At 51.9% G+C, this 19,150-nt stretch overlaps 1 long non-coding RNA gene across 1 annotated transcript; it reads left to right on the forward strand.

The window, feature by feature from the left end:
• The first annotated feature begins 2,952 nt into the window (after positions 1–2,952).
• Positions 2,953–14,973, forward strand: LOC146349097 (uncharacterized). Its single transcript, XR_014790829.1, has 3 exons — positions 2,953–3,190; positions 6,995–7,095; positions 13,914–14,973. It is a non-coding gene; the product is annotated as an uncharacterized LOC146349097 (long non-coding RNA).
• The last annotated feature ends 4,177 nt before the right edge of the window (positions 14,974–19,150 follow it).

Here is a 19,150-nt window from a genome sequence, read left to right on the forward strand (position 1 = left end):
GAAGGTGAGTGCGGCGCCCCCGCCGGGGGGGAGCCTCCCCCGGGAGGGGCCCGCGGCCCGGTCCCCGCGAGGCCTGCCTGCGCGCGGAAGGGGCCCTGGCGCGCCGCGGCGGCAGGCCGGGGAGCCTTGCGCAGGCGTGCGCGGAGAGGGCAGGCGCCTCCGTGCCGTGGGTCAGGCAGAGCCCGCGCGGGCGGAGCGCGACCCGGCGGGCCAGGACGGCTTCCGCCGCGCCCAGCGCGCGCGCCCGAAGTTCCCGGCGGCCCTCTGGGCCGGTTTGGCCGCAGCAGGCGGCTGCCTCGGAGTGGCCCCGGCCCGCCTGCGCGCGCGCTCCGCGTGGGAATCCCTGAGTGACTGGCATGGCGGGGGGGCTTCAGCTCCCCAGCTGCAGAGCCGGCGCCCACCAGGCCCCGCCGCGCCCCGGAAAGAGCTTGGGGCGGGCCGCAGCTGCCGGCGCTTCCGCTTGATTTGCGCGCCACTTCGGGATGGGGACGGAGGCACGGCGGGCAGGGGGCTTCCCTCGACGGGCGAAAAGGAGCGGGGGGCCCTGGGCAGCGGGGTTAACTGAAAGCGGAGGTGCGGCGGGCGGGCTCACGCCCAGGACGCTCGCCGCCGGGCCCGCCGGCCCTCCAGAGGCAGGCGGAGACCCTTCTCGGCACCGGGCCGTGTTGGCTGCCTCGGGCTCCTAGATGCGGCCGCGCTCCTGCTTTCGCTCCTAGTGGTCGCCGCCGAAGTCGATTGTTTTTAGAATGTGCAGCTGCCAGCGTGGCTTAGGGTCTGGAAAATGGGGCGCCCAATGCTTTGAATACGTATTTGCATGCACACACGCACAGATACATAAAACAAAGTAAGAAGACCCAGGAAGATATGGAAGGCCTTGGGCTGTGGTGCAGTTCCCACCTGGGCTTGACCCTCTCTGGGCAGCTCAAGAGTTCATCAGGCCTGTGCTTTTCACCCTTAATGTGACCCTTTTCGATGCCCCTTGAGGAAGATCCTGCAAGGAGTGTGCGTGTGTGAAGACATGCTCTGTATGCGCATCAAATGCACACAAGTCATGTGGCTCCCTGATCTCAGCCACTGCTGATGCACTGCTCTTCTTTGCATGGCAGGGGGGGAGCAATAATGCGGCCAATGGAAGGGGCAGATTCACTGTCTGACAAGGGATATAACATCTGGACAGGAGTCTTGTGGCACACCTAGGGCAGTGGGGACCCCCACCCCCATTTTCAATGCCCTGGTTGCAGGCCATGAAAACTGGAGGGCAATTGCGGGGTGAGGTAAGGGGCTAAATATCTTTAAGGTTCACAGGCAGATAGGTTTACCACCAGCGATGGAGCTAAGCAGGGTTTTTTTTCTCTCTTTATAAAAGGTGGCACCCCCCCACTCCCTCACACACACACACACACACACAAAGCTGGTTGGCACAATTCAGCATCGTTCTGTAGTGTCGCTCAAGGTGAAATGGGAGTCTCCAACCATCAGCTGCAAAGAGGAGCTCTGCTGTTGCCATCCTCATCCCTGCCACCACCTTTTCCCAAAGTTACAGGAGAGGAAATGCCTGCAGGAGAGGAAGTGCCCCAGCCCCCGTAGCAAGCCCTCTGCCCATACACAAACCCTTTCGACACTTTTGCGCCCTGTGTCTGAAATCTGTGTCCCAAGTTCAAGGACCCTTTATTCGCCATCGCCACCTCTGAATCTGAGCCAAATGTTCTGCACAGAGGACATTTGGCTCAGCTTTAACCGGGGGGGGGGGGGGGCAGCAGGGAGGTGTGAGAACCTTGGAAGCTGCCTTATCCCAAATCAGGCTACTTCTCCATGGAGGCCCAGCATTATCTACTCTGGCTGGCAAGGGCATCTCCAGGGTCTCAGGCAGAAAAGGGTCTTTCCTGCCTCCTGCTGCCTGGCCCTTTTAACGAGACCTGCCAGGGATTACACCCGGGGCCTTGTGCACGCAAACCGCACGCACTGCCGCTGAGGCATTCTCCTGCATGTGGCCAAACGTCTCCAGGAGCCAACCCACGCAGCCGATTCCCTGCACCAGGGCCATTCGCCAGAGATGGTGGTGTCGCCACCCCACAGCTTCCCTCTGGAAAAGGCCCGTTGGGGAAAGTCCTTTCGGGGCGCCTTTTCCGTTGCTCACGGCTCCCGCGCAGTTCCGCTGCAGTGTGCCCCATCCCCCCGCGTTACATCCTGGGCATGCTGTTTCCGTGACCTGGCAGTGACCCCACCTGGCTGGGGTGGGGGCGCCCCTTCCCCCCCTCCATCCCCTCTTTTTGCACCCAGGCTTCTTCCCACTTAGCACTGCTTCCCGTTCACAAGCGTTCACCCATTGAGAATCTGCCGTGTCTTTTTCCCACTGAGAGAGTCAGCGGTGCTGCTTCAAGCCTTCGCAGCAGCGCGCTGGCCGCCTAGCCCCTTCCTCCTGTTCGCAGCAGGGCAGTTTCATTCACGGGGGGGCAGTAGCAGGAGCACAGGCAGGGCGGGGAACAAGCCTCTCGCTGAACAGCACCTCTGCGTCTGATGCCCCTCACTTCAACAGGCGAGACTCTGCCCAGCCCCAAAGCAAGCGGTTTAAAGTGCTTTCGTGCGACTTGTGAAAGCGGGGTTTGGGGTGGGCGCTGACAGACCAAGCCGCTTTCATGGCAATCCAGCTAAAAGCTGGAAACACTTCTGCGTGCATTTCCATGCGGATCTGGCCCTGTAATCCCAGTTGAGTGGTAAACTACAGGGCCAGAAGTGAGAGAAGCAGCCCTGGTCGAAGTCACACAGGAAGCGAGAGGCCGTGTGCTTCGGGACCATAGACGGAGCTCCGTCGGGGTTCAGGTCCCCTGCAGGCTGGCTCCAAGTGTGATGACGCCCAGCTGACATGCTGCCACAGAGCCAGGGACTGGCAGGGGTGGAGTGTGGGCATCTTGTGGCGGGCAGGGCTGGTGAAGTGCTGGCGAGATCCCAGGCGAGTTCTGCATTGCCGCCTCCAGGGCGCTGTGTGGCTGGACTCGCGCTCGACGCAGTGGCTACCGTGATGATCGTGTGGCTCTGGGGATCTGTAGCCTGAAGGAAAGGAAAGCAAACATTTTGGGAGCTGCCACTACTGAGTGCCAGAGGAATTTGGTTCAGGCCCTGGATGATGCAAGAGGCGCCACAAAGGGAACCCTCTTTGCCCACTTCCCCTGGAGTTTTGGAGGTGCTAGGGGTGAGCTCTGGGGAATACAGTTGGATCATCCAGCGAGGGGTGGCAGTCTGGATTTTACATGCCCTTGATTTAGGTTTTCTGAGCTACCTTGAAGGATTTTTACATAGGGGTGGGGAGAAGAGGGAGGGGGAGATCCTTGGGTGCCACAAAACCAAAGGCGAATGAACCACTGGAGCCCGTTCCCTCAGCGGCGTTGCACTCTCTGACCCTTGGCAGGCTCAGGAATGTGGTGGGACCAGAGAAGGGAGGTGGGCAGGGTGGGAGCGAGGGAGGGAGGTCGCCTGGGGTCTTGCAGACAGGGAGTTGCAAAGGCAAAGCTGTTGACTCCTTCACTGCCGGGGGCTGCTTCCTGCTGATTTCAAAGTTAACGCCACCAGGCAGACCCGCCACTGAGCCTGCAGAGCCTAAAGTCTTGTCTCTAGACTGGCTGTCCCAGGCACTCCCAAGCCGTACAGAGAGTACCTGTTATTGAAGCAGTTTCCAGAGGGGCTGCAGCTGTGTGGGTCAGTTTGTTGCAGCAGAAACAACCAGTGGTTTTGCGGCTCCTCAAAGACTAGCAGACGTATTCTGGCAGAAGCTTTTGCAGGCGAGAGTCCACTTCATCACATCCACTGAGGCTGCAATCCTATATACCCACAGACCCAGGAATGAGCCCCATTGGGGTCACTGGGACATGTTTACTGGTACTCCTTCCTCCATTAAGCTCAGGGCTGCCGGCTCTGTCTGTACCCACAACCCTGAGTATGTAACTGGACACATCTAGTGAGCTTGACTAAGGGAGGATTTGAACACAGGTCTCCCTGATGGTCCACTTTTGATACTTTGTCCTACACCATATTGATGTGCTGCTCATTTTTATTTCATTTCTTACATTTCTATACCGCCCAATAGCCAAACTCTCAGGATGGTTTACAAAGAATAATAACCCTAAAAAGACAGTATTATGCATAATATAAAAACAATTTAGCTATAAGCATGTAAAAAGAGCAGGCACACACATCAAAACAGTTTTGTATGCTCATGCAGTCCATCGCTTGGGACAGCATCAACGGCACTGACTCCGTGGGGGCACCGCTGTAAGCCTCCCCCAACCTGGTGCCCTCCAGATGGTGCCCAGGGATTTTGGGAGTTGCAGTTGAATACATCTGGAGGATGCCAGGTTGGGGAAGACTGTGCTAAGCATAGGCTTTTTCAGAGGCTTGATTCTAGAGGCTGTAGGATCTGCGGTGACAATGAAGCCCACAGGCGAATTGTCTTGTATTTACTTTTGGTTCTTTGCTTTCCACCTGCAGCCTGTTAAGTTTCAGTGGGGTGTGTGCGTCTGAGAAAAAACAACAACAGGCAACCCTCTCTCATGGCCCCACCCAAGCCATCTTTTCATCACCACACAGCAACCTCCCACCTGGACTGGGAAGTGTTGCATGTCTCCTGAACTCGCTGCTTTGAGCCTAGAAAGCAAACAAGGGCAGGGCGTTGTGTGGCAACAAGGAAGTCCTTTTGTCCTTTGGCGCAGGAATGCAGACGTCAGGACAAAAGTCAATCTTTGGATACGGTGGGCCCAAATCTGTTCTCACCCTGAACTCTGAGATCTGGACCAAGTCCAGGCCAGAGAGAAGCCTGGGGTCTTCTCTGCCAGCTAGTCCATTCTGATCTGCCCCTCCCCCCCCCGAAACTGAGGACTAGGGGCTTGGTCTTTTGCTTAAGGAGTTGGCACGTTCTCAGTTTCCATGCAAATGTTCTTGGAGGTCAGCTTCATGTGTAGAGAGGTGAGCAGAGGTTGCTAGGGGTGGTAAGAACTAGCTCAGCTGGACAGAACTTTCCAAGAGTCCCTGGGACTGGAGGACATAAGGCCACTTGTGGAGCATGCGGGGTGACTTGGGGGGCTCCTCTTGCCTTATGCGAGGTTGGTGCGAACAGATGCTCCATTATCCATGACATGGTCATGTACCAGAAACGTCTCGGAAGAGGCACTGGCAGATGCCTCGTTCGCATGGGTCGCATTTAACTGTTGTGACGGGCTGGTAATTTCTCCAGCAGAGTTTAAATTGCTACAGAAATATGTGGCGTTGGGAAATAAACCCTGTACTTGGCCGTCACAGAGCCGCAGCCACGACTGGGTTCACCCGTGCCTTTTGCCATTGGCCCTTCCACCACCACCACTACACTGCGGAGAGCCCGACTTAAGGGGAAAAATCAGACTTTAAGCAGGCTCAAGAAATCTGCTGTTTCCCTGATAAGCTCCAGGGTAGCTGCGGGATGGCCACGTCATACACCCCTAACGACCTTCAAATGCAGCCAGCTCAGAGTAAATCGCTCATGGCAACACCCCCTAGAACACTAGTTATAGATTTGGCTCTGATGCCACCAAACAACGGGCATTTCAAAAGAATGCACCAGATCCTCAACCTGAGGTGGGCATTTTGGACACACCTGCCAGTGCCAAGGGTAGGCATGGTCAGGCACCTGCCAAGGGCCCCACTCCAGCAGGGCCCACAGAGGAGAGCCCTGGAGCTGCTCCTCCACTTCATCATTGCCACCTGCTTCTCTCTGGCCCAGACAATGGCGGTGATGGTGGCAGGAGCAGGAGATGCCATGGCCTGCCTGCTCTCTGGCTGTCAAGCCAGCAAGGGGTAGCAATGATTGTTCTAATCAATTTTTTGTTGTAAATGTCAACAAAACAAAAACATAACAAAACCCAAACACTGAAAATATAACAACATACTCTAAAGTCGTCAGTTTCAAATATTACAACATTCGGCGGGGAGGGGGGAATAGATTACACTTAAACTTCAGTAAAAGCAGACCAGATAACCAAATACAAGTCCATTCACAAGTGGACCACTCTTTATATACTGCTTTTTCAAATGGTGCTGGTGTCTTCAATCTGTTGCATTATAGGCAGTGAGCTTTTATCCTTCCAGTATTGTAGTATCAGCCTTTTAGCAGCCAAGAGGGTGCAAAAGAACCATTTATGCTGACCATGTGTTATGCTCCAAAAAGCATCTAAATAGTTTAAGAGTACATGTACATCAGTAATTATTAAAGAGATTTCCAATACAAAGTTTATCTGTATGATAAATGGATAGTGGCAGCAATGATGAGGAAGAGAAGGAGGAGCAACAGCAGCTGCTGACAATGGTAGGGAGAAGGGAGGCTTGCTGAGCAGGGGGGCATGGAGGGTGTCTTGCCCAAGGGCCCTCAGAAGCCTTGAGCTGGCACATCCCAGAGCACCTGGCTCTGCTGTCCTTCCACCACAGCTGAAGGCATCACTTTGAAATGTAACTCAGGAAAGGCCTTTGCACTGGGAGATTATCCAGAATGGTAGCTTTATCGTGGACCTGTCCAAGCTGAGGGCGCCATTTTGCGATATTCGATGCTCCAACTCTTTTAACCATCCCAAGCAAGTAACCCTTGACAGATATTTCTCTTACGCACACAGGGCACGTAATTTACCCTACCCCACCCCAGTTACAAAGGACCTTCAGGGAGATAACCATGTGAACTCATTTATCCATTGGCTGAGTGCTAGTCTAAGCCGCCACTCATGTGCATGCGGGCAAACGCATGCACACCTTTACTAGCTGCGGGGCCAAGGTCATTTCGTGAAAGCTCAACAGGAGGCAAAGAAGTCTTGCTGTAACGGAGCGGCAGCCCAAGGAGTTCCTCTTAGGCTTTCTTCACATGGAGCTTTTATCCTGCGATTGAGATGGCTCCTTCGTGGAAGTTTGAGGGATGCTGTGCATGATGCTGTGACCCTCCAGGGCGTCTCCTGCACTAAATGCCCTTTGTTCCATTTTTAAATAGATTGCAGATAATGAGCTATAAAATTACCCCGTTGTGTTCCACTTGAGTTCCCTCCGTGAAAAGAGGAAAAGTGGCAAGAAAAGGAGCAAGATCAATGGAAGGTAATGGAAGACTTGGATATGGGGAGAAGGGTGGGGGGAAGAAGCACGTGTAAAGGGAGTCAGTTTGCAACCTTGCATTTAAAACAGAAGCAGAAAGCCCCAGTTTAAATGCAGGATTTTAGGCTGGTGTAGAGATGCCCTTATAAACTGCAGCATGCCCCAAGTACTTCCCTCAAAATGCAGCTCAAGGGACGTGGCCAGAGACATGCTCAGATACAAGAGATCTGGATGAGATCTTAGGGCATTTTTGCACAGAATGTGAGGGGTGGGATGCATTTGATTCAGCCCATTTCAATCCAGACCAGCCATAAAAAGCTGGGCCAGACCCTGCATGGATGCTGCTAGTTCAGTCCATGTGGCACAGAAGGGTGAGCAAGGAGGTGCCCTGTTGTTTGGGGCTGAGGGCAGATTTCCCCAAAGTGTGTGTATGGGGGGGGGGGTGCGCTCAGACTGAATGGGAGAACAACAGGGTGCCTCTGTAATTCCTGTATTTGTTTCCACGCTCTCGGGCTTAGCACGATCTTGCGAAGCCTGCAGCATGAGCAAGCAGGATTGCCAACTCTTCACATTGGCTTTTGTAGCTGCACCTTGAAATCTGCAGGTGTTAACAGGTGGTCATGTTTACCTCTGTGTTGTGCAAAGTTTCACCCGCTGATGAACGCATAGTCCTCGGCCTGTGACTGCAAAAGGCACAAGAGCGAGCCTGAGCATTTTGTCTTTTCTGTTGGCAATTCCACACCTTCAGTTAGCTAGAGCTGTTACAAAGCCATGAAACAGACCCTGCTCATCTGTGTGGCTGTGTCAAAAAATAAACCAAACCAGAGCACCTGGGCCAGCTGTCATTGGACCCTGAGCACACTCAAAGTCCCCTGGAGAGAGAGGCAAAGGCTGAAAGAGAAAGGATACCCACTTCCCAGCCCCACCCCGCAACCACACACCTGCACCCATTTCCGGCCACTCCTCCTGCTCCTCCTCCTCGCTTAGGGCTGCCACAACTCAGTTATTTCCACTTCAAGCCTCATGAGCCAAAGGGCAAGACAGGAACAATCACACGGCAAGCAAATCAGTGCAGTGGAAAAGATCAGGCGTGCTGTGAAAGGCCAACATGAATGGCAAGAAAAAGAAGAAAGCTGGCTGGAGATAGCGGAGGGACCGTGCCGCTGTGGCTGACAGGAGGGTGGGCCAGCTGCCGCCGCTGCTCTTCCCAAGGACTCCAGCTGCAAGGGCTCCTCTGACCGCCACGGTCAGGGTGGCCAAAGACATGTCCCTGACGTGGGAGGCCATTTGCTTCAGCATCCTTCGCAGCTCTGCAAAGCTTCTGGGAGGGTCCTATTTGGGGAGGGCACTCCACAACTGGGATGCCCCCACTGAAAAGGCCCTCTCCTTAGTAGCCATCTGCCTCACCTCATTTGGTGGGGCCACCCAGAAAAGGGCCTCAGGAGATTATGCTGGAGGTCCAGACACATATATGGGATGAGACAGTTCCTCAGGTAACCTGGCCCCAAGCTCCTTAGGGCTTTGAAAACATTTACCACCCATTTGAATTGTGCCTGGAAAGGGGCTGGCAGCCAGCGTAGATGGAAAAGTACTGGCATGATAAGAGCGTAATAGCCAGTCTCCATTAGCCACCTCGCTGTCCTGTTTTGGACCAGCTGAAGTTTTCAGTCCATTTTCATGGCAGCGCCCTGTGTAACGTATTTCAGTAATCCAGATGAGAGATTATCAAAGCACGGACAACTGTGGCTGGGCTCTCTCTGTCCAGATAAGGGTGTAGTTGGTATACCAGCCTTAGCAGATAAAAGGTGCTCTGTGCCTCCAGTGGACCCCAAAATGACAGACCTGCTCCTTTAGGGGGAAGGAAACCCCTCCAGAACAGCTTGAACACCAGGCAGGCAGGCAGGTAGTACACCCACTAACACTACCTCCGTCTTGTCTGGACTGAGTCCCACTTCATTGGCTCTCAGACAGTCCAGGAACTGGTTCCGAGCAGCCACTGCCTCACCTGGATGAAAAGGAGAAACAGAGTGGGGTGTCAACCACGTATTGCATGTCTCTGGATAATCTCTCCCAGTGGTTTCATATGGGTATTGAATCTCATCGGGGATCAAATAGAACTCTGTGGCTCAGATTAAGCCCTGGAACTAAGTCCCACTGCTGAACCATCAGCCGGTGGCTGGGTTTGCGCAGTCACGGAGCAAATGCAGCCATCGTGGCTTCTCCCCTTGCCCCTGCATGTGCCACGCATGCGTTGTTTGTTTACATAATTGCCCGTACTGCATTGTAGGATAGCGTGTTGTCCAAGGAATGGTGTGTCATCCGGGGCTAGCCTCATACCCACCCTAGAGGCCCTACTGCACACCGTGGTTGTAGGGTGGGTCCAAAGCTAGCCTCAAAATTCTGTGTGCCGGGTTTGAATGACACGCTGACCTGTGCTGTAGCGTGGGTAATTATGTAAACAACCGGCCCCTGCAGGGGTGGGGGGAGAAGCCACGATGGCTTCTTTTACCCCTGCAATCTGTGTGAACCCAGTTCTTGTCTAGAAAGAACTGTGGAAGTTTCCTTAATGCTGCTTTCCCCAACCTGGTGCCCTCCAGAGGTGCTGGACTGCAACTCTCAGCGTTCCGTGGCCGTTGACCACGCTGGCTGGGGACGGTGGCAGTTGCAGCCCAACACCCCTGGAGGGCACCAGGTTGGGAAAGGCAGCATTAAGGATCAGCGCCAGGAGTGGAAGCTGGGCCCTGGCCAAGGGGAGATTGGGCCGTGTGCCACGTTGTTTAACCACAAGGTTCGTCATCGCATGGAGCCTCCAGTGCAGTCTGGCTACTAAGAAAAGGAGGGGGGTGTGAAGCTTGGAGGCCGACAGAGGCAAAGGGGGAAATGGTCAGGCTCAGAGGCCTGGAGTTTCCCGCTGAGAGGAGTAGTTTCATTTCTCCGGTTAAGTGTCAGTTTAATTTCTCCGTTTAACTTTCATCAGGTTTGAAGCAGTACTCTTCAGTTTTGAGGGAGGAGGGTATATAAAGAGAGCGAGAGAGCCAGTAACAGAGAGACAGCCAGAGCCTGAAGTGACAGCAGAGTCAGAAGAGTGAGCAGGAAGAAACAGCCTAGAAAAGTCTAAGGACAGCTAGGGCAAAGGAACTTGCATTTTTGCAACTTTTTTATTATTATTAGATTTATTAGCCACCCATCTGGGTGGATAGCCACTCTAGGCAGTGTACAATACAAATAACACAAAATACAACAAATTTACATAATCAACTGAATAAAACATCATTGCTCTAAAAAACCCTAACCCACCCCAAATGCCCACCTGAACAGCCAGGTCTTCAAAGCCCAGTGCAAACTCATCAAAGAGGGGGCATGGCAGAGGTCACTGGGGGCGGGGATTCCAGAGTGGGGGCCACCACAGAAAAGGCCCTCTCCCTAGTCCTCACCAGCCTAGCTGTCCTGGCTGATGGGACAGACAGAAGGCCTTCCGAGGCCCATCTCGTTGAGTAGCATCCCTGGTGGTGTTAGAGGTGCTCCTTAAGATAGACTGGGCCGGAACTGTTTAGGGTTCTAAAGGTCAATGCCAACACCTTGAATTGGGCCCGGAAGACAACTGGTAACCAGTTCAACTCCTTCAGCACTTGAGTGATGTGATCTTGCCAATGGCTGCCTTTAATCAGGGGGCTGCCGCAGTCTGTGCCAGCTGCAACTTCTGAATCGTCTTCAAGAGTAACCCCACATACAGCACATTACAGTAGTCTAGGCAAGAGGAGACCAGGGCATGAACTACTGATGGGAGCAGATGGTTAGGGAGATGGGGGTGCAGCCGCCGTATCAGTTGGAGTTGGTACAGTGCCACCCGGCTCATGGCTGACACCTGAGCCTCCATGGACAGCTGGGAGTCTAAAATGGTCTTTCAAGGGCAGCTGTACCCCATTCAATATCAGGTCAACCTCCCCTTGTTGTTGTTCAGTCATTCAGTCGTGTCCGACTCTTCGTGACCCCATGGACCATAGCACGCCAGGCCTTCCTGTCCTGCGCTCTCTCCCGGAGCGTGCTCAAGTTCATATTCATTGCATCCGTGATGCTATCTAGCCATCTCATCCTCTGCCGTCCCCTTCTCCTTTTGCCTTCAGTCTTTCCCAGCATCAGGGTCTTTTCCAGGGAGTTTTCTCTTCGCATTAGGTGGCCAAAATATTGGAGCTTCAGCTTCATTATCTGTCCTTCCAATGAGCACTCAGGGTTGATTTCCTTTAGGATGGACTGATTTGACCTCCTTGCAGTCCAGGGGACTCGTATGAGTCTTCTCCAGCACCACAGTTCGAAAGCATCAATTCTTCGACGCTCAGCCTTCCTTATAGTCCAGCTCTCACAGCCATACATTACTACTGGGAAAACCATAGCTTTGATTAGACGGACCTTTGTCGGCAAGGTGATGTCTCTGCTTCTTACTATGCTGTCTAGGTTTGCCATAGCTTTCCTCCCAAGGAGCAAGCGTCTTTTAATTTCATGGCTACAGTCACCATCTGCGGTGATCTTGGAGCCCAAGAAAGTAAAATCTGTCACTGCTTCCATTTCTTCCCCTTCCATATGCCAGGAAGTCATGGGGCCAGATGCCATGATCTTAGTTTTTTTAATGTTGAGTTTCAAACCAGCTTTTGCACTCTCCTCTTTCACCCTCAACAAGAGGCTCTTGAGATCCTCTTCGCTTTCTGCCATTAGGGTGGTATCGTCTGCATATCGGAGGTTGTTGATAATTCTCCCAGCAATCTTAATTCCGACCTCTGATTCATCCAACCCGGCATTTCTCATGATGTACTCTGCATATAAGTTAAATAAGCAGGGTGACAATATGCAGGCTTGCCATACTCCTTTCCCAATTTTGAACCAATCGGTTGTTCCATGTCTGGTTCTTACTGTTGCTTCTTGACCTTCGTACAGGTTTCTCAGGAGACAGGTAAGGCGGTCTGGTACTCCCATCACTTTAAGAATTTGCCACAGTTTGTTGTGATCCACACAATCAAAGGCTTTAGCGTAGTCAATGAAGCAGAAATAGACGTTTTTCTGGAATTCTCTTGCTTTCTCCATGATGCAGTGAATGTTGGCGATTTGATCTCTAGTTCCTCTGCCTCTTCGAAACCCAGCTTGTACTTCCGGTAGTTCTCGGTTCGCATACTGCTGAAGCCTAGCTTGTAGGATTTTGAGCATCACCTTGCTGGCATGTGAAATGAGCGCAATTGTGCGGTAGTTTGAACACTCTTTGGCGTTGCCCTTCTTTGGAATTGGAATGTAAACTGACCTTTTCCAGTCTTGTGGCCACTGTTGAGTGTTCCAGATTTGTTGGCATATTGAATGCAGCACTTTAACAGCATAATCTTTTAGGATTTTAAATAGCTCGGCTGGAATACTGTCATCTCCGCTAGCTTCATTGTTACTAATGCTTCCTAAGGCCCACTTGACTTCACTCTCAAGGATGTCCGGCTCAAGTTCAGTGACCGCACTATCATGGCTATCGGGGACATTCAGATCTTTCCTGTATAGTTCTTCTGTGTATTCTTGCCACCTCTTCTTAATCTCATCTGCTTCTGTTAGGTCCCTGCCTTCTTTGTCCTTTATCATGCCCGTCTTTGCACAAAACGTTCCCTTGAGATCTCCGATTTTCTTGAAGAGATCTCTAGTCTTTCCCATTCTGTTGTTTTCCTCAATTTCTTTGCATTGTTCATTTAAGAAGGCCTTCTTGTCTCTCCTTGCTATTCTCTGGAACTCTGCATTCAGTTGGATATATCTTCCCCTTTCTCCCTTGCTTTTCGCTTCCCTTCTTTCGTGAGCTACTTGTAAAGCCTCATCAGACAGCCACTTGGCTTTCTTGCATTTATTTTTCTTTGGGATGGATTGAGTTGCTGCCTCCTGAACAATGTTACGGACCTCCATCCATAGTTCCTCAGGCACTCTGTCTATCAGGTCTAATCCCTGAAATCTATTCCTCACCTCCACTGTATATTCATCAGGGATATGATTTAGGTCATACCTGAATGGTTTAGTGGTTTTCCCAATGTTCTTCAATTTAAGCCGAAATTTTGCAAGAAGCAGCTCATGATCTGAGCCACAGTCAGCTCCAGGTCTTGTTTTTACTGACTGTATGGAGCTTCTCCATCTTTGGCTGCAAAGGACATAATCAATCTGATTTCGATATTGACCATCTGGTGACGTCCATGTGTAGAGTCGCCTCTTGTGCTGTTGGAAAAGAGTGTTTGCTATGATCAGCATGTTCTCTTGGCAAAACTCTATTAGCTTTTGTCCTGCTTCATTTTGTACACCAAGGCCATGTCTGCCTGTTATCCCGGTGATTTCTTGACTTCCTACTTTAGCATTCCAATCCCCTATGATGAAGAGGACATCTTTTTTGGGTGTTAGTTCTAGAAGGTGTTGTAGGTCTTCATAGAACCGATCAACCTCAGCTTCTTCAGCCTCAGTGGTTGGGGCATAGACTTGAATTACTGTGATGTTGAATGGTTTGCCTTGGATTCGTACTGAGATCATTCTATCATTTTTAAGATTGTACCCCAGTACTGCTTTTCCCACCCTTTTGTTGACTATGAGTGCTACTCCATTTCTTCTAAGGGATTCTTGCCCACAATAGTAGATATGATGGTCACCTGAATTAAATTCGCCCATGCCTGTCCATTTGAGCTCGCTGATTCCCAAGATGTCGATGTTCAATCTTGCCATCTCATGTTTGACCACCTCCAGCTTACCTTGATTCATTGATCTGACATTCCAGGTTCCTAAACAATATTGTTCTTTACAGCATCGGATTTTCTTTTCACCACCAGACACATCCACAGCTGAGTGTCCTTTCGGCTTTGGCCCAGCCGCTTCACTCTTTCTGGCGCTACTTGGAAATACCCTCTGCTCTTCCCCAGTAGCATATTGGACACCTTCCGACCTGAGGGGCTCATCTTCCGGCGTCATCTCTTTTAGCCTTGTGATACGTTCCATGGGGTTTTCTTGGCAAGAATACTGGAGTGGGTTGCCATTTCCTTCTCCAGTGGACCACATTTTGTCAGAACTCTCTGCCATGACCTGTCCGTCTTGGGTGGCCCTGCACGGCATAGCTTATGGCTTCACTGAGTTACGCAAGCCCCTTCGCCACAACAAGGCAGTGATCCATGAAGGGGCAACCTCCCCTTGTCTCCCACCAAATGTACTTTGCTTTTGTCAGGGTTCAGTTTCAGCTTAGTCCTTTCCATCCAGCCACTCACCAACTCCGGACACTTGGACAGGGTTTCTACAGCTAACTTTGGCGAGGATTTAAACAAGAGGTAGATTTGCGTGTCATCCACATATTGGTGACACTGCACCCCAAACTTTTAATGCCTTTTGTATCCCTCAGCTCTATTGCGTAAATACCTTTAGTTGTGATTTGCTTGCTTTAATTTGCCAGTATACTGTTTTAGTTAAACCCTGTGTCTAGAGTGTCAGTCACCCCACACCTACAGCCTAAACCCCACGTTACTGGGAAGGGGAAGGTAAAAGAAGGAAGGTGGGACTCTTATGGAGGCAAGAGATCCTTAAGGAGTTGCTCAGGGGGGCCAGGTCATAATGGGAACCCTGACACCCAGATTGCCATGCCCCCTTCCCCTGACCCCATCCCCAGAGAGAGTAAGAGCAGCAGAAAAAGAAAACCAGAGCCTGAAGTGAGAACAGGGTCTGAAGAGTGAGCAGGAAGAAGCAGCCTAGAAAAGTCTAAGGACAGCTAGGATAAAGGAAATTGTGTTTTGCAACTTTTTTTTTTAATGCCTTCTGTATCACTCAGCTCTATTGTGTAAATGCCTGTAGTTGTAAATTGTTTGCCCTAAATCTACTAGTAAACTGTTGTGGTTAAACCCTGGGTCTAGAGTGTCAGTCACCCCATGTCTACAGCCTAAACCCCATGTTACTGGGAAGGGGAAGTTTAAAAGAAGGAATGTGGGACTCTTAAGGAGGCAACAGATCCTTACGGAGTTGCTCAGGGGGTCCAGGTCATAAGTGGAACCTTGACAGGGTGGAATGCAGAAAACAGGATGGGACTCAGACTAGGTCCTCCTCAAGGTCACTGCAGATTGCATCACACAACACGATTCTCGCACATCCTGAAGTGGAAATGAGACGTCCTCATCCTGTTGGGTTGTTTCCAGATTTCTTCCCAAGGAAGTTGAGAGCTGAGATGAGCCTTGTGCAATGTCATCAAGGCCTTTGTTTCCCACCCCTCCCTGCCTTACAGAATTTCCAGAGTTACACAAGACATAGATATTCCTTTTTCTTTTCTTTTTTTTTACATTTATATCTGACCTTTCTTCCATTGTGGAACTCCAGGTGGCTCCAAGGAATTCCCACGGGGCCACCCCTCCAAGCACTGACGAGACCCAGGCCTGCTTAGCTTCAGCAGATTGGCCGCCTCATGTGCCTTCTGACCATGCTCTGGGACTTCCCTGATCTTCCTGATGAATATCGGGGGCGGGGGATTATAAAATGAAGTATTTTATATCTTTCCAAGTAGCTAGATGGGATTTCAGCAAAAAAAGGCTCCTAGAACTCAACACATAGAATTGTTTTGCACATCAAAGAGAAAATAGCATTGCAAAGGCCACTACAATGGATTGAATGCCAGGATCAAAGCCCTAAGCATTGTTTCATATAGTTTGTGTGTTACCGCATTAAAAGGCACGCAGCTCCAATTTTCAAATGTAACCTCCTTGATTAAGGGAAGGTGACACTGATGAATTCCCACAAGAGAATCCATGGACTAAATCCATGTCTAAGCCTGGGATAACCTATCTTTTCAGGCTGATTTGTTTGCATAGGTGCCTCTGAAATGGAAGAATTCTGGGTATGTCCTCGGGATACCCTCTCCATTCATGGGTGGGGGGCGCTGACCTGCAGAGCTTCGCTGTCGCTCTCTGTGACTGAGAGGGTGCCTGTGTGTCCCAGAATGTGCCACACACACTGCTGCAGATACACACTGCAGGGGAAGCTTGGCAGTGCGGGGCCCCGCTCCTTTTCACTGATTTGAAGTGCTGCCATAAACTCCCAAGCCCCTCCACCCCATTCCTTAGAACAGATGGGGAATCACGCTCTGAACCACGGGTAGGCAACTTCTGGATGCTGTGGTGATGGTTGGCAATTTGAGAAACTTGTGGGCACCACCACAAAATGGCCACCATGCGGGGTGTGGCTAATCAGAAATTAACCTGCCTAGAAGACTGAGTACAAGGCTGAGGAGGGGTCTGAAACCCACCACCACCACTCCTCTCCCTAGCCCCCATTGCCCTCTAACACACCCACACCCAAGCCCCCGAGTCTTTTTCTTGGCTGCTCACATGCTGCATCGCCCTGCCACCACCCACCGCCTCCATTTCTTCAACTGTTCCTGTAAAGGTTCGCTCAAAGGGAAGGAGTAAGATGGAGGGTTGATCAAAGGTGCTTCTTTCTCTCTCTCTCTCTCATTCATTCATTCGTACCCCAGTCTTCAGCCAAAAAAGGCTCCCTGAGTGGCTTCCGGAGATTAATAATGAGACAATCCTTGCCCTCAGGTTTGCAATCTCAACGACATGACACGAAAGGAAAAAGGACTGGGAGGAGGAGGGAAAAAGCAAAACTCAGGCACCAGTTCTTAGTTCTTATATGTGTTCTTTTTAGCAGGAAGGGGCGAAACAAGCAGCTCTTGGTGCTGTGGCTGATGGATCAGGCCAGGGTCTGCAGTCCTGGGGAACTGTCATTTGGGATGGGATGGGGTAAAAGATGATCATTCTTTGTAGGGAGGATGGAAGCAAACAACCCTATGACTGAAACAGGAAGAACAGGCTCAGGCAGGGCTGATAACATTGGTGCCTGGTCAGTTGACGACCACAGTCCTCCAGACGTGCAAAGCCATAAAATACCCCTGGGGGAGTTTACATTGTCCTATGAATCCAAATTGCTTCCCTTTTTAGGGAATGAATCAAGGTGTGCCTTTAAACTCAGGCCTCTGTGCTTTGTGCCAGCTTCCCATACAAGAGAGGCTATAGTTTATCCCAGGGCCCCAGTTTCTCCTTACAATATTAACCCATGCGCCTCATGCGTGAGCCCGATATTGTGTCCAAAGATCCTCGCCTTCTGCCCGCAGGTGTGTGTTCCGGACTGCCTGCCTGCCAGGACCCAGTCATGGTCGCAGCGTGAACTGCGCAAGGGCAGCGGGTGCCCGCTCTCTGAGCATTCTGATGGGGTTCAAATCAGCATTAGTAGCTGCATTCATTCATTTGTTTATTGATTGCATTTTTATACTGACTGATAGTCGAGGCTCTCTGGGCAGTTTGCACTTAAAACCACAAAAAACAACATGATCCTGAGGAGCTCCAAGCCTCAGCTGCCCGGCACAGAGGGGGGAATGAGGGTAGCATCCGTGCTTGTGCTGACGGGCACACTGAGGCTGGGGGTCCCAGTGCAGAAACTCTTTGGCTAGGGGGCATGGAGACCCGTCTTGGCAAGGGTTTGCACTTCCTCTAGACTAGGGGGCCATCTACACGGCACCGCTTCTATCCTTCACTCCGTCATAACTGCGCAGCATTGCGGCTGCGAATTAGCTTCTGCTGTAGTACACGCACGATTTACTGCAGACTTCTCCAGCCAAAAAATCCTCTGTGCCCTGACACCCGGCTGTTAAAGCGAAGTAAACTGCAGCAGTCGTGCTGCTCTTTTTCCCTACCATTGTATTTAAATGTGCAGGTGCGCAGCCACGTGAGGGTGGGGGTGCAACACTTCGGGTTTTAGTGGCTGTTTTGTATTGTAGGGGTTCTTTTGTGTCTGCCCGTCCATTCCTCTTTGGTAAGATATGGGTAGTCTGCGCCTTCGTTACCAGGCCAACTGTTTGGCACGGTAACTCTCGCGATGGTTCGCACATGCGAAGGAGCGTGCCCACGTGACAGGTATGTGCCTACCCAGCATTCCAAAATGGATCCCTCTCTGTTACTGCGCAGCTGCAAAGGAACGAGGAGGAACGGGGAGTGAAAAGGCGTCACATAGTGACACAGTCACTAAGCACGCCTACCCCACGCCCACCACAAACTGCAAAGTCAGTGTGAGGAAGGGACAGACAGCTCAGCAACCGCAGTAAACCTGCAGCAAGTTAAAAAATTGCAGCAAAACACCTCTATGGAAATCCGCATTTTCCCTGTGAAAACCACAGCTAGGCTGCAAAGTGGCAACTGTGTCATATGACCCAAAGGTCCTCGGATTGCAGCAGCCCTGGAGTAAATGGCTCACTTAGACGGGGCCTTGCTAACAGCATCTTCTTGCTCCGCCCCTTGGCATTCTCATCCAAAGGCCGCTGACATGAACTGGACAGTCCTTGCCTCTGGCCATCATGCTTTGTTTTGCTCTGGCAAAAGAACCATTTCAGTGGCAGAAAATGGACTTGGCCCGTGACAAGCCATGCCCTGTGGTATGTGGGGCACGTGCACTGCTGGAAGAAAGCTGTGCCCTCTGGCCGCTTCTGCGATCGCCCTCAAGTGGCGCAGCCACAAGGAGTCGGGACAGTCGCCCACCCACCTGCCACCCCACCAGGTCCTCGGAGTGACTGCCCAGGGGCACATTTTGGATTATGACCCAGGAAATAGCCCTGGAGGCTGTCAACTGGGAGCATTCAACCGTGATTGCACAAACGGGCATCTCCACTCGGGGTGTGGCGCGTGCACTCGCAAGCAAGTCATCCATTCCAGCATTCCCAGGCCTTGCCTCATTGTTGACGGCAGGGATTTAGATGGCTTCAGAACACGCCTGCCCGCGGAGGGAAGCTGCCAAGTGGCCTGCAACCCCAGCAGAGGGGCCTTGGCCGCGTGGGACTGCCGCCATGGCCCTGCTAGCATGCGTGCAGAAGCCTGGGGAGCCAGCCTTGCATTAGTCACCCGCAATAGCAGACAGGGGGCGGGGGGGGCTTGTCTCTCCAGGACAGGAGCAGGTGGGGTGCATTGCAGAAGATCGACAGACACCCGGCTCTGCAGCAACTTGCTACTGTCCTGGAGAGACAAGCCCCCCCCCCGCCCCCGCCTGTCAC

Source organism: Heloderma suspectum, chromosome 4 (assembly GCF_057233095.1).
Source record: "Heloderma suspectum isolate Gila_16-S chromosome 4, 16-S_ref, whole genome shotgun sequence".
Lineage (NCBI taxonomy): Eukaryota > Metazoa > Chordata > Lepidosauria > Squamata > Helodermatidae > Heloderma > Heloderma suspectum.